Here is a 14,916-nt window from a genome sequence, read left to right as displayed (position 1 = left end):
GGATACTTCGCCAAACATAGCTTGGATTATTGCCCATCTGGGCTTGAAAGAAATCAGTTTTTGGAAAGTACCTGGCTTTGTAGACTTTAGCCACCAGTGAGTCAGGCCTTTGAATAAAACGCTAGCATTGTTTAGCTAGGAGAGCGAGGTTAAACTGATGCAATTTACGGAATCCCATTCCTCCATGTTTCTTCGGCACACATAACCTATCCCACGACTGTCAGTGTACCCCTTGACGGCTTGAACCATTAGTTCCCCACTAAAAGGAGTTCATCATCTTCTCAAGATCAGAGCATAAGAGTTGAGGAAGCAGAAAAATGCCCATAACATATGTAGGCAAGGCCTGTAGGACTGACTTCAACAATACTTCTTTCCCAGCTCTAGACAAGAATCTTGCTTTCCAACCATGCAGCCTTTTGGAGAAAATTTCCTCCAAATAAGCGAAGACTTGGGTTTTGTTGCGGCCAATGATAGAAGGGAGCCCCAAATATTTATCCGGAACAGATATCATATTAATTCCAAGAATAGCAGATAATGTTGTACACCTCTCTGTCGAGCAGTTTCTGCTAAAGGAGATGGATGATTTTTCAAAATTTATCTTTTGTCCTGATGCTTTTTCATATTTCATTAATCCCTCCTTGATTGCTTCACACTCAGCAGCAGAGGCTCTGAAAAATAAGTAGCTATCATCTGCAAAAAATAGGTGAGATATAGACTGAGCTTGTCTAGCAATTTTGCAACCATGAATAAGTCCCCTGCTTTCAAGTGATGTCAGATATGCAGATAGGCCTTCCGCACACAAGAGAAAAAGATATGGAGAGATAGGGTCACCCTGTCTCAGGCCCCTCTATGGCTGAATCGGACCGATCTGATGATTCCCCTGTACAATGTGGTAGCGGACTTCAGTTACACATTTCATAACCAACTCGATCCACTGCTCAGCGAAGCCAAGATTTTTCATCATACCTCTAAGGAAAGACCACTCCACTCTGTCATAAGCTTTGGACATATCAAGCTTAAGGGAAGTAAATCCCATCGCTCATTGAGTCTTCCTGTGCATCCAGTGATTAACCTCGAAAGCCAACATGATATTATCAGTGATGAGTCGCCCAGGTACAAATGCAGTTTGGTTAGGCGAGATAATCAAATGTAGGACATTCTTCATTCTGTTAGCAATCATTTTCGCCATAATTTTATATATAACGTTGCATAATGCAATAGGCCGTAAATCTGAAACCCGCATCGGCTTAGTTTTCTTCGAAATCAACACTATAGATGTATCATGGATTTCAGAAGGGAAATTCCCAGAGTTTAGACAATCAAGACAAGCCGATGTAACCTCCTGTCCAACCACATCCCAATAAGTCTGATAGAAACACGGATTAAAACCGTCAGGCCCTGGGCTTTTATCAGGATGCATACTAAAAATAGCCATACGTACCTCTTCTTCGCAAAAAGGAGATAGCAGCTCGATGTTCATATCAGTAGTAATCTTTGAGGAGACACAGTCAAGAATACTGTCGGCGTCAGTTGGGCTAGCTGTAAAAATTTCAGTGAAATAATTAAGTAACAGTGAGTCTAGGCCCGAATCCCATTCTCTCCAAACCCCAGATTCATCCATGAGGCGCTGTATAGTGTTTTTTCTTCTTCGGTTAGAGGCCGATGCATGAAAATACCTAGAATTGGTATCACCTGCTGCAAGCCACTGTTGGCGGGAACGTTGTTTCCAGTGCAACTCACGCTGTAGGAGCAGCGATTCAAGTCGTAATCTGGCAGCTAGAAACTCTTCCTGTGTCTGTTGGGTGTGTCTACCTTTTAATCTCCTGATATCCGCCCGACATCCTTTAACATTTTGTTGGAATTCCTGTCGCAATTTATCACCCCAAACTCGCAGTTTCTGACCACATATCTGAAGTTTCGGTAATAGCGTGTTGGATGATGCTTCGGTCCATGACCGTCCCACAAGTTCTCGAAATCCCTCTTCTTTTAACCACGACGTCTCAAAGCGGAAGCGGCTATGACGAGCGCTGCTTGCGTGAGCCACTGAAAGGAATAGAGCCGCATGGTCCGAGCTAGCTGCATCTTCATGAAAAACGGAGGCCTCAGGGAAAAGAGAGAGCCAATTAGGCGTAGCAAAACCCCAATCCAGTTTTTCCTCAATACACCTTGCAGTACCTCTGCTCTTCTCCCAAGTATATCTATGACCCGACGTTTGAACTTCCACAAGCCCACACTGATCAATAGTCTCACGAAAACCACGTAACATAGAAGGAGGATGTCTTAGTCCCCCCACTTTATCTGACTGAAGAAGCATGTCATTGAAATCTCCAATCGCGAACCAAGGTAACTGAGAAGATATCGCAAGTAATTTCAACATTTGCCACGACTCATTACGACGACATCTCTCGAGGAACCCATAGAAACCGGTTAATCGATACTCCAGCAAACCTGAAACCAAACCTGGAAAACCGGTAAAATCTACTCATTAATAACCATAAATTTAATTTTGTATTATATTTCATCAATTAACAAATGAGGTTATCATTTGAACGTTTGACCATTAAATGTAAGACATTGTGATACAATATAAAAAATTTATTTAAACCACAAGTTTAAACTGATAACCCACGAGTTTGTTTTTAGTGACTAATATCTGTCGACGCACCAAGGTATCCATAAATCGAGTTAATAATTTAGAATTTTTTTTATGGTCTACTAAAAGGGTACCCTACTAGCTGTTGTCAAAAAAAAAAAAAGGGTATCCTAGCTACATTTTGAGAGAAACACTTTTACAAACAAACGAAAGCATAATAAGGTGACCTAGCTACACTAATAGAGAACAAACACGTTGCATAATATATAATGACTATATTGTGAACATTAATAGTAATATTCACGTTATTTAGGTATGATGCTAAAATTTCTAAGAAAGATATTTGAGGTAAGAAAAATATATTTTATGAAGTGCAGAGGATTATAGAAACGATATGATAAAAAAAAAAAAAAATTGAGGTGTAAAAATATCTCTAACGTTTTGGCTCATGAGCAATTTTACCACTAACGTTTAAAATGGTATAATTTTATCCCTAACGTTGATAAATTTGGTCAATTTGAGAAATAATTCATCAAACTGTCTTCTCGGTCATGAATTTTATCATCTACGTTACACGTGCATCATTTTATCAGTAACAAATCACAAACATATATGTTGAGATATGAAAAAAAATATACTGTATTTTGTACGAATTGGACAAAAAAAATTCAAAAAATTCACCGAATTTATAAATATTAATCTCCAATTCTATTATTAAATTATAAAAAGCATGAAATCTTTTTTTATTAGTGCAGAATAATGAACAAAATATTTGTACTTTATAATAGTGTTTGAAATTAACCCAAATTATCAACGTTTGAAGTAAAATTGCTCTTGGCTATGAACGTTAGGGGTAAAATGCACTATTTTAGATTTCAGGGGTAAAATTGCTCCTGACTCAAAACGTCAGGAGTATTTTTACACCTTAATCCTAAATTTTTTTTATCGAAACAGTAATATAACAAAAAAACAACAACAAAGTTCTAGTTATTATTTTCTCAGATAACCTTTCAGTTTTATTTATTTATTTATTTTCAAGAGATGAATAATTTTTAAAGTTATGTATTTTTTTTTTTTGAAATCCACAACATTTTCTAGTTACTAATTTCAAAAACAAAATATAAAGGTTTAAACCTATTTAGGTTATCTAAAATTTTATTATTTGGCTCCTGTGATATTTTTTTTATAACATTTGTCTTCTAAAGTATTTTTATAGGTGACATTTAACCCATTTTGATAGAAAACTAATCGATTTATTTAATGTTTTTGTCACATGACACAACTTTTGACACATAACATGTAAATATATAAAAAAAATATATATATATACACTTAATATGTAGATGAAAATAAGAAAAAAAAATAATTTCTTATTTATCCACATATTAAATCTATATGAAAAAAATAAATTAATTGTTACATGTATATGTCATGTGTCCAAAATTGTATAATGCCGAATTTTTTTTAATAAATCAATTAGTTTTTCATTTAAAATTGATTAAAAGTGACCTATAAAAAATAGGTTAAGAAGTAAATATTATCTAATAATATTATTCGGAGCAAATAATAAAATTTTAGATAAATAATAAAATTTTAGATAAGATGAGGTCAAATATGCCGCCAAATATGGATTTAATCCAAATATAAACTACATAAGAACCTAAAGAGCTGTTATTAGCTATGAATCCATCATCTATAGGATCTTTTGTTCTTGTTTTGTAGATTGTACTACTCTTTTGGTATTAGTTTTGTGTTGTACTATAAGTGTATATTTCAATGATGCTTTTTGCCATTTTTCTTAAGCAATGGCTTAATTCTTCTCGCGTTTGACGAGTGCGGCTAGGGCTTCTCGCTTTTGACGAGGTTTTCTTTCCACTTGTGATTACGGCTGTTGGCGGCGGCAGACTTCTACTTTGTCGTTCTCTACCTGTTCCCATTTGGTTCCTTCCCATGTGTTCCCTTTATCATTAACCATGAGCCTAGAAAGTGCTTTCCAGAACCATGTCACGCTCGAAGAAGAGCGTGAGACCGGTCTCGAAGTCTCGATTGATGATGTTGTGGTGCAGAAAAGGTCGAAGGCTTGGAGTTTGATTGGCAGGCTACTTACTGAGCGAAACTTCCGTACCCCGATGATGAAACATACCTTTACTGAACTGTGGAGGCCGGCCAAAGGGCTATTCATTGAGGAGTTGAGTCCTAATAGGTTTCGGTTTGATTTTTATCACCCATTGGAGAGAGACCGGGTGCTGCAGGGGGGGTCATGGACTTTTGACCAACACTTGTTAATTGTGCAACGCTTGGTGGAGGGCATTTGTCCGCTTACAGCTCCACTTCGGGCAACCGAGTTCTGGATACAGGTCTTTGACCTACCTGTGGGTTTTATGTCTGTGAAGGTGGCTGAAAGCATAGGGAATTTCATTGGGAGTTTTGTGGTGGCAGACTCGAACAACTTTAATGGTGCCAGCAGGACTTATATGAGAATTTGGGTCCTAGTAGATGTTATGAAACCCCTTAAAAAGAAGATGAAGATAGGGAAACAGGGTGGGGATTTCTCCTGGATTCAGTTTCGCTATGAGAAGCTTCCTACCTTCTGTTTTTATTGTGGCAAGATAGGCCATGCAGACAAGTTTTGTGAGGAGTTGCTTGAGTTAGAGGACCCTGGGAAAGCAGACAGGCTGTATGGGAACTGGATGAAAGCCCAGATTCGCCGTTCTTCGCTACCCCCGCCATCAAAATTATTACTGGCAGCCCCTCTTTCGGCGACAGTGGTGGAAAATACTCCGGCAGCTACGGGCGAGTTAGGTGCTGGGAAAATACATCAGACAACTGAGATGAGTGCACAGCAAGGAGGCGGTGATGAAGTGATTATCAATGAAGTTAAAAGAAGAAGACAAGATAATGGGCAGAAAGATGTTAGTGGTGAAATTGATAGTTCCAATCAAGCGGGCACTGGCGAACAGGCCCGCACGCACTCATGAGTTGTTTAAGTTGGAACTGTCGGGGAATGGGCAATACCCGGACAGTTCGTATGCTAGCTGATTTAGTGTCCAAGTTTAGGCCTGATTGTATATTCCTGATGGAAACTAAATGTAATCGCCTAAAAATTGAATTAATAAGACGAAAGTTTGATTATGCTGGTTTGTTCTATGTAGACCCTGTTAATTGTGGAGGTGGTCTTGCTCTTTTATGGAGGCGACCGAATATTGCAAATCTTCTGGGCTTCTCCTCTAATTTCATTGATTTCAAAGTCTCAATGCCAGGTTTGCCGGAGTATCGAGTAACCGGTTTTTATGGTTTCCCAGAGCGTAGTCGTCGGAATGATTCGTGGCAGCTTCTAAGGGCTTTGGCAGTAAGTAGTAGCTTGCCTTGGGTTATCATTGGTGATTTTAATGACATGATGTTACAGTCGGATAAAGTTGGGGGGCTTCGTCATCCACCGTCGCTGCTCCATGGGTTCAGGGAAACTATTGAGCTCTGTGGTTTAGTGGAGGTTCAATCGAGGGGGCATCGTTTTACCTGGGAAAAGAGCAGGGGGACAGGGCGTTGCATTGAAGAGAAGTTGGACTGGTGTTTTTCCAACGCTGGCTGGCTGTTAGCATGCCCGGAAGCACTGTTATATGTTGAGGATGCGTGTTGCTCTGATCACGCGGATTTATATCTTTCAGTTTCGCATGCTAGCTCTGATCGTAATCATCGTTTTCGGTTTGAAACTAAGTGGCTCGGGGAGATTGACTGCCGTGAGAAGGTGAGGGATGCTTGGGGGTCTGTTAGATGTGACGATCTGCTAGAGAAGATTCAGTGGTGTGGTGCTTCGCTGCTGCAATAGGGCGAGCGGCTTCGGCACCAGTATAATGAAAGGATCCGCGAGTGCCGCACTGAGGTCCATCGGTGGAAGTCCTCACGGATGCCGAATGCCCCTGATGAATTAATGGAGGCGAGAAAGAGGTTGGAGGACCTGTTACTATAGAAAGAACAACACTGGAAGCAGAGGTCATGGCTGAACTGGTTATAGGCTGGGGATTTAAATACCCGTTTCTTTCACGCCGCAGCATCGCGTCGACGGAAATCGAATACGATCAGGAGGTTGCGCGACGAAGCTTGACGGTGGTATGAGTGGGGTTCAGGTATGGAATTGCTGTTAACTAACTATTTTGAGGATATTTTTACATCCAGTGCCTCTGATGCTACTCGCATACTTGAATGTGTCTCCCCTAAAATTTCCCCTGAAGTAAACGCTGATCTTGTCATGTCGTTTAGTGCTGAGGAGATTCGAAAGGCGGTATTAAGTATGCAGCTAGACAAAAGTCCGGGGCCTGACGGCTTTAACCCCGGTTTTTATCAATCACAGTGGGGTGTGGTAGGCCAGGATGTGACCTCTGCCTATCTAGGGTGGCTTAATTCTGGTGTGTTTCCGGAGGCGATCCATGATACCAATCTCATCCTGATACCGAAGAAGTCTAATCCGGAATTGGTGTCTGATTTGAGGCCCATTGCCCTGTGCAATGTCATTTATAAAATTCTTGCAAAGGCTATTGCCAATCGCCTCAAAAAATGCCTTCACCTGATTATTTCTGCTAATCAAAGTGCTTTTGTCCCTGGTCGGCTTATTACTGATAATGTTATGTTGGCATTTGAGGTTAACCATTGGTTACACAGGAAATCACAGGGCTTGACAGGATATGCATCACTAAAGCTGGATATGGCTAAGGCGTATGACAGGGTTGAATGGTCCTTCTTAGAGAGTATTATGAGGAAGCTAGGATTTGCTCAGTAATGGATTGCTCTGGTTATGCAGTGTGTTACGAAGGCAAGATACCATATTATACACCAGAACCACACAGTGGGACCTATCCGGCCACAAAGGGGACTCCGCCAGGGAGACCCAATTTCCCCGTATTTGTTCTTGTTATATGCGGAAGGCTTATCAGCATACTTGACAGACATGGAGGAGAGAGGGATTATCCATGGCTATAGTATTGCTAGAAGAGCACCCCTAATCTCTCACCTATTCTTCGCAGATGATAGCTACCTGTTCTTTAGAGCGACATCGGGAGAGTGTGAAGCATTTAAGGAAGGGTTAAGGTTGTATGGTGAAGCCTCAGGTCAGGAGGTTAATTTGAAAATTCATCCATCTCTTTCAGTAAAAACTGTTCTTCTGAAAGATGCGAAACGCTTTGCTCTATTATGGGAATTTCACGAATTGCGGTTCCGGACAGGTACCTTGGATTGCCTTCTTTAATTGGGCGGAACAAAACCCAGATCTTTATTTACCTGGAGGAGGCTTTCTCAAAGCGGCTGAATGGCTGGAAAAATAGATTTCTCTCTCGTGCAGGGAAAGAAACACTGCTCAAGGTTGTCCTTCAAGCCCTACCAACTTATGCGATGGGTCTCTTCTTAATTCCACAAGGGTTATGCGCAGAATTGGAAAGAATGATGAATTCCTTCTGGTGGGGGTCGCCTGGTCAGGGATAGAGGGGCTTATATTGGCAATCTTGGGACAGGCTTTGTGTTCCGAAGAAGTATGGGGGCATGGGGTTCAGGAAGCTTCGGTCGTTTAACCTATCTCTGTTAGCCAAACAAGGATGGAGGTTGCTTCCTAATACAGATTCCCTAGTGGCGAGAGTCTATAAAGCGCGGTATTTTCCTTCCTCTGACTTCTTGAGTGCTAGAGTTGGAAATAACACAAGCTATGTGTGGAGAAGTATAATAGCGGCTCAACATGTGATAAGAGATGGTGCGCGTATATCTATTGGCTCGGGCGAATAGACTTGTGTGTGGGGGGCCCCGTGGCTTCTGGATACAAATCCATATATTGAAAGCACTACCCCTGAACCATTACGGGATGCTACAATGGCTAGCCTGAGAGCGACGGGTCAGGACCAGTGGGACGAAGACATCTTGGGGGACCTTTTTACGGAGAGGGATAGAAATCTTATCCGCAGTGTTCCGATTACCGTACTACAGGACCCTGATGCATGGTATTGGAAGTGGGAGACGTCGGGTGCTTATAGTGTCAAAAGTGTTGAAACATATTTCCACAAGATTTTGATTTGACAAAATCATCCATGATTCAGAGACAATTAAATTTAAGTGCTTTATTTTAATTGTACTAATCCGTTTGTTCAATGTTGAGTATGAATATAAATAAAGATAAATATAAAAAGAAAGACAGGAAGAAATCAGCATGAAATGAACAAAACAAGCTAAGCGGAATGAAGGTCAGCATAGAAGCCTAAAGTATCAAGCTGAGTGGAATCAATCTTAGCATTAAGAGACTAAGACATAAAAGTCCAACAAAGAGAAGCGAAATGCAACTCAGCATAAGAAACAACAACAACAAGTGTCTTACGAAGCTGAGCTGACTAAAAACATACTTAGCCTAAGAATTGCCAAAGATAATGATTTACGCAGTAGAAGCTGAGTGATTCTTCAGGACCGCATGAAAAAGTCGTTTGCTAAAAGACAATGATTACCGCCCTTCTGAACCAATAATTGAATCCTTGGAAATACGCAGAAGACACATTCCGAGATGTATGGGTCAATAGATTATTGGTAAAGGACGACTGGCACAAAAAGACAAGCCAGACGCAAGAAGACAAGCCTGACGTCTGAAGGAATGCAGAGAAAGGGAATGGCCGGAACAGTCTGAAGCTGACCAGAATCTGTCCCCTAAAAGAGCTGTTTTAACATCAACGGCTAAATCATTTCAAAATGATCCATCACAGATTTTCCTATATAAGGACAATCAAACTTCTTGGATCATTGCCGAACTATAAAAAGAAAAATACAAGAGAGAAAAGATACAAAAGCACTTAGATACAAAAAGAGATCTTACACCCATCTTCTATTCCTTGTGTAAATGCTAGAGTGATTACTTGTAATCTTCTAAAGTGTTCTTTATTTGAAAAGGAACAAGTGTTTATCAATTGTAAAATTAAGAGAGTTGTGCTGAGTGTTTGGCTGTAAACATTCAGTGGTAGAGAAATCTAGGTGCTGGGCTGTAGCACTTAGTAGGAGTTGAGTAGACGAATAGAGGAAGGTACTCTTGCATATTCAACTGCCTTGTAATTGGTTTGTGCTCTACCTTTAAAGAGCTCAGTATTGGATTCTAAAAGCCCGGAGGACTCTGGGGACTGGACGTAGGCAGAGAGGCCGAACCAGGATAAGTGATACTGAGTAATCTCTAAACTCTCTCTCAATATATATATGTGCATGTGTTGTGTGTGAAGTTTACTCAGCATATAAAATTGTTTAAAGTTGACTCTGAGTAATTTCAAGTGCTGAGTTAGAAGCTGACCTCTAAGAGTGTCAATATCTAACTTACAAATAAAATAGCCTTAGTCAATATCCGGCCAAAGCTGTCTTATAGCATATCTGGCCAAGCTGACCAAAAGCTGAGTTGACAAACTTGCAAAATAATTAAGTCAGCATATCAATTAAACGAAAAAAGTTATATTAGTTCCTAACCCCCCCCCCCCTTGGAACTAATCACACGGGACCAACAAGTGGTATCAGAGCTAAAGCTCACTAATCAAAGATATAACTATCTTGAGCGGATCCCCATAAATGGCTGAGAACAGCACTCGTTTCCTTCCAGGGAACCAAACAACACAGATACTCCCTGAGGGATTATCAATCACTAGACCTCCCCTATTCTTTGGATCTAATTATACATTCTGGAAGAATAGGATGAAAAACTTTATTCAAGCCACAAACATGAGTGCATGGCTTCCAATTGTTCAAGGTCCACATGTGCCATATAAAACTGTTAACAATGAGAAAATTGTTAAGAGCGAAGCTGAGTGGACAGAGGATGACCTCAGAAAATTACAAAATAATGCTTCGGCTATAAATATGCTTCACTATGCTTTAGATGCTGCAGAATACAATAAGATTTCAGGTTGTGAGTCAGCACAGGAGATTTGGAAAAAGCTTGAAGTGACCTATGAAGGCACCAGTAAGGTTAAGGAGTCCAAAGTCAATCAGCATATGAGACTCTACGAGCTGTTCGAGATGAACGAAAACGAAGACATCTCAGAAATGAACTCAAGGTTCACCAACATCATAAATGAGCTCAAAAGACTTGGAAAGAACTTCACTGAAGAGGAACAGGTGAAGAAAATCCTGAGAAGTCTACCTAAGAGCTGGCAAGCAAAGAAAACAGCTGTAGAAGAAGCTCAGGACTTGACTACCTACAAATATGATGAGCTGATCGGATCTCTGCTGACCCATGAGATCTCTATGAAAATTTTTGAAGCTAAAGAAAAGTCCGAAGATAAGAAACAGAAATCACTAGTGATGAAAGCCGACTCCACAGAAGCTGAGTCAACTGATGATGAGGAAATGGCTATGTTCACTAGAAAGATGAAGAAACTGTTCAGAAGAAATGACAGAAACAGCAAAAGGCCATACAAGAAAGGTGATAGGTACAAGGTTGAGTCCAGTGACAAATATAAGAAGGACAGCTCCAAGTCTGTCACATGTTTTGAGTGCCACCAAACTGGGCACATCAAGTCAAGCTGCCCAAATCTAAAAAGAGATAAGAAGGGAAACAAGAAGGCAATGGTAGCAACATGGAGTGACAGTGACGAGTCAACATCATCCGAAGCTGATGCAAATAAAACGGCAAACATATGCTTCATGGCCGATGATGCTGATCACTCTCAATCTGAGCAAGCTGACCTCTCTGATGAAACTGACCAGGAGGTACACAACAATGAGGTAACACCCCTAGTTTTGCTTAGAAATGAGATGGTAAATGCCTTGAGTGATTTATAAACACTAACTAAAAAGTGTAACAAGAAAATCAAATCACTCAGCAGGCGGTGTGACGAGATTTAAGAGGTCAAGCTGAGTGACCTCAGATATCTCCTCCAAGACAATGCAGATTTACATAACAACATTCAAATAATGCATAAGTTTGTCACGGAGGTTCAATCTGAGTCAAAGAAACTCAGAAAGGATGTTACAACCTTACAGAGTCAAATAAAAGGCTCAAATGGAAATAAACCCCATACTGAGTACGCAAGTACTAGTCAACATAAGCAGTTCACTCAATGTGAATGTTGTGGAAAAAGGGGGCACGCAAAAGAAGTGTGTTGGCATAACAAGCGAGTTGTCCAATGTGACTTCTGCGGAAGAAAAGGACATTCCACAAAGGTATGCTGGCATGCTCAGCACAACAATGCTGACCGCACTCAGTACAACCCCCAAAGGGTAATATTTTGTGACTTTTGTGGTAAGCCAGGCCACACTATAAAAGTATGTTGTCACAAATTAAAATATGATTTTGCACCTGTTTACACTAACACGAAAGGACCCAAAAAGAATTGGGTACCTAAAAATGAATAGTTTAAAATGCAGGTTAGCTTGACATGCGTAGAGAAGTCAAAGCTGTGGTATATAGACAGCGCATGCTCAAGGCACATGACAGGTGATGAAACACAATTCATCACACTAGAGCTTAAACGAGGTGGAAGTGTAAGCTTCGGAGACAAAGGGTAAGATAGTCGGCTCAGGTACTATCGGAGGTAACCCAACTATTGAGTCTGTCTCCTTAGTCAAAGGTCTCAAATACAACCTACTGAGTGTAGCTCAGCTTTGCAAGAGCGGCAGAAAGGTTGTATTCGATGATACTAAGTGTCAAATACTCGAGGGGAACACAAATGAATTGATTTTAACTGCCCCTCGCGTAGATAATGTATACATGCTAAATTTAGAAAAACAGTTTTCCAAAAACATATGCTTAGTGTCTAAAGAGGATAACTCCTGGCTATGGCATAGAAGACTTGGGCATGTCAGAATGGATCTTCTTGCCAAGTTAGCTAGAAAGCAATTAGTTGAAGGATTACCCAAATTGAAATTTGAGAAAGATCAGTTGTGTAAAGCTTGTCAGCAAGGGAAACAAACCAAAAAGTCATTTCAAAGTAAAAATATTGTCTCAACCAAGAGACCATTGGAATTACTACACTTGGATCTTTTCGGACCTATCCAGCCACTCAGCTTGGGAGGTAAGAAATTTTCCTTGGTCATTGTAGATGATTTCTCTCGGTACACTTGGATCATCCTGCTGAGTAGTAAGGATGAAACTTTTGAGATGTTCACTACACTTATTAGAAAGCTTGAAATTGACAAAGACCTAAAAGTAGCTCATATCAGAAGCGACAACGGTGGAGAATTCAAAAACCAACAGTTTGATGAATTCTGTGAAACCAGTGGTATTGACCACAATTTCTCTGCTCCTAGAACACCTCAACAGAATGGGGTTGTTGAAAGGAGAACAGAACAATTGTCGAAATCGCTAGAACCATGCTGAGTGAAAATAGGCTTCCAAAGTACTTCTGGGGTGAAGCTGTCCACACAGCATGCTATATACTAAATAGGGCTCTAGTAAGACCTATACTTAATAAAACCCCATATGAACTTTGGAAAGGACAAAAGCCCAACATTGGTTACTTTCGTGCCTTTGGGTGTAAATTTTTCATACTCAATACAAAGGACAATCTTGCAAAATTTGATGCTAAAGCTGACGAAGCGATCTTCTTAGGGTACTCAACAAACAGTAAAGCATATAGAGTCTATAATAAACAAACTCAGATTGTAGAAGAGTCTGTTCATGTTGAGTTCGATGAAGCTGACCCTGCAGGAAAGACAACTCAGCTCACTGAAGATGAACCAAGCTCAGCTTCCGCTGATCAAAATGGAGCCTCTGAATCATCAATACAAGGGCTGACCAAAGGTAAGCAAGAAGTTAAAATTATATTTGCTGACCAGTCCATTCCTGTAGAGATTGTAGAAACACCTCCTTCAAACGACTCAACATTGCCCAAAGAAATAAAAATCCCAAGAGGACATTCAGAAAAGTCCATTCTTGATGCTGCTGACAACAAGCTGATGACCAGAGATCAGCTTAGGAAGTACCTCAGCAATGTTGCATTCGTCTCAATACATGAACCAAAGAACTTTGCTGATGCTGAGCATGATGAATATTGGATCAATGCCATGCAAGAAGAGCTTGATCAATTCACCAGAAATGAGGTATGGGATTTAGTGCCTAAACCTAGGAATCAAAAGCCTATAGGAACTAAGTGGGTTTTTAGAAACAAACTATATGAGCATGGAAATGTAATAAGAAACAAAGCTCGACTTGTAGCCCAAGGGTATAGTCAGCAAGAGGGTATTGACTATGGGGAAACATTTGCACCTGTTGCTAGGTTAGAAGCAATACGTATATTGTGTGCCTATGCCAGTTTCATGAACTTTAAGTTATACCAAATGGATGTCAAAAGTGCATTTCTTAATGGTTTCATAAACGAAGAGGTATATGTTAATCAACCTCCTGGTTTTGAAGATCCAAAATTTCCAAACCACGTTTATAAACTTAAAAAGGCCCTGTACGGCCTAAAACAAGCTCCAAGAGCATGGTATGAGAGGTTGACCAACTTCCTGCTAACCAGGAACTATGTCAGGGGAAAAGCTGACACAACCTTATTCATTAAGAAAAAGGGAAAACATACCCTACTTGCACAAATATATGTAGATGATATAATATTTGGTGCTACTGATGAATCTTTGTGCAAAGACTTTAGCAAACAGATGCAAACTGAGTTCGAGATGTCCATGATGGGGGAACTCAACTTCTTCCTTGGACTCCAAATCAAGCAAGGTAAGAATGGCATCTTCATAAGCCAGTCCAAGTACACCAAGGAAATGTTAAAGAAATTCAATATGATGGACTGCAAACCAATATCAACCCCTATGGGTACTGATACTATCCTATGCAAAGATGAGAAAAGTAAGTCAATAGATAGTAAACTCTATCGAGGTATGATAGGTTCCCTACTTTATCTCACAGCGAGTAGACCTGATATACAATACTCAGTATGTTATTGTGCGAGATATCAAGCTGACCCTAGAGAATCTCATCTAACGGCTGTAAAAAGAATCTTTAGATATTTGCAGAGCTCAATTGATGCAGGTCTATGGTATCCAACCTCAAATGACTTCACCCTCATTGGATATACTGATGCTGACTATGGACGAGATAAGCTAGAACGTAAAAGCACTTCGGGAGGATGTCATTTCCTTGGAAGCTGTCTAGTATCTTGGTTCAACAAGAAGCAATCATCTGTAGCCCTGTCTACAACTGAAGCTGAGTACGTGGCTGCTGGAAGCTGTGTTGCTCAAGTTCTATGGATAAAGCAATAGCTTGAGGATTATGGAGTGAAGACCGAAATAATAGAGATCAAATGTGACAACAAGAGTGCCATTGATCTGTCCAAAAATCCAATCCAACATAGCAGGATGAAGCATGTCAGCATAAG

This window comes from Euphorbia lathyris, chromosome 5, assembly GCF_963576675.1.
Source record: "Euphorbia lathyris chromosome 5, ddEupLath1.1, whole genome shotgun sequence".
Taxonomy (NCBI): Eukaryota; Viridiplantae; Streptophyta; class Magnoliopsida; order Malpighiales; family Euphorbiaceae; genus Euphorbia; species Euphorbia lathyris.
Note: the sequence above shows the minus strand (reverse complement) of the source record.